Source organism: Penaeus monodon, chromosome 31 (genome assembly GCF_015228065.2).
Source record: "Penaeus monodon isolate SGIC_2016 chromosome 31, NSTDA_Pmon_1, whole genome shotgun sequence".
Classification (NCBI taxonomy): domain Eukaryota; kingdom Metazoa; phylum Arthropoda; class Malacostraca; order Decapoda; family Penaeidae; genus Penaeus; species Penaeus monodon.
Window position 1 is genome coordinate 28,414,074 of NC_051416.1, and position 381 is coordinate 28,414,454.

General features: G+C 40.2%; 1 protein-coding gene across 1 annotated transcript in view; it reads left to right on the top strand.

Annotated features, from left to right (window-relative positions):
- The window catches only part of LOC119593150 (titin homolog), a gene marked incomplete in the record, with an annotated part of 49,773 nt that overhangs the window by 46,829 nt on the left and 2,563 nt on the right, over positions 1 to 381 (top strand).

The window sequence follows — 381 nt, forward strand, 5'->3', positions numbered from 1 at the left end:
CTCTAACTCTGTGGCTTACCCTCTATCTTGAATTTGGGTAACAGTGAAGATGACATATACTGATTATAATAATGGAAACTTATGACACAACATTTTAATTATTTGAACTGAGAACACCGTTTCACCTTGATGACGTCAGTACTTGTTAGGTTGTCAACATGCTTTGAGTACGGACGGCGAGGGAGCAAACACTTAACTGATTAATTTGCAGCAATTGTCGGTGGTGATTATTGACTCTCGAGTTCAATCTTGGTCTAATTAAGCAAGTCATAATGTCTTTCGAAAGCGCCTTGCCTTCCTCGCCAGGCACCCTAATGCCTCCCAGGTTCGAGTTCGATTTAGGCGTTGAATGGAAGATATAAACCAATTTAAATCGCAAAT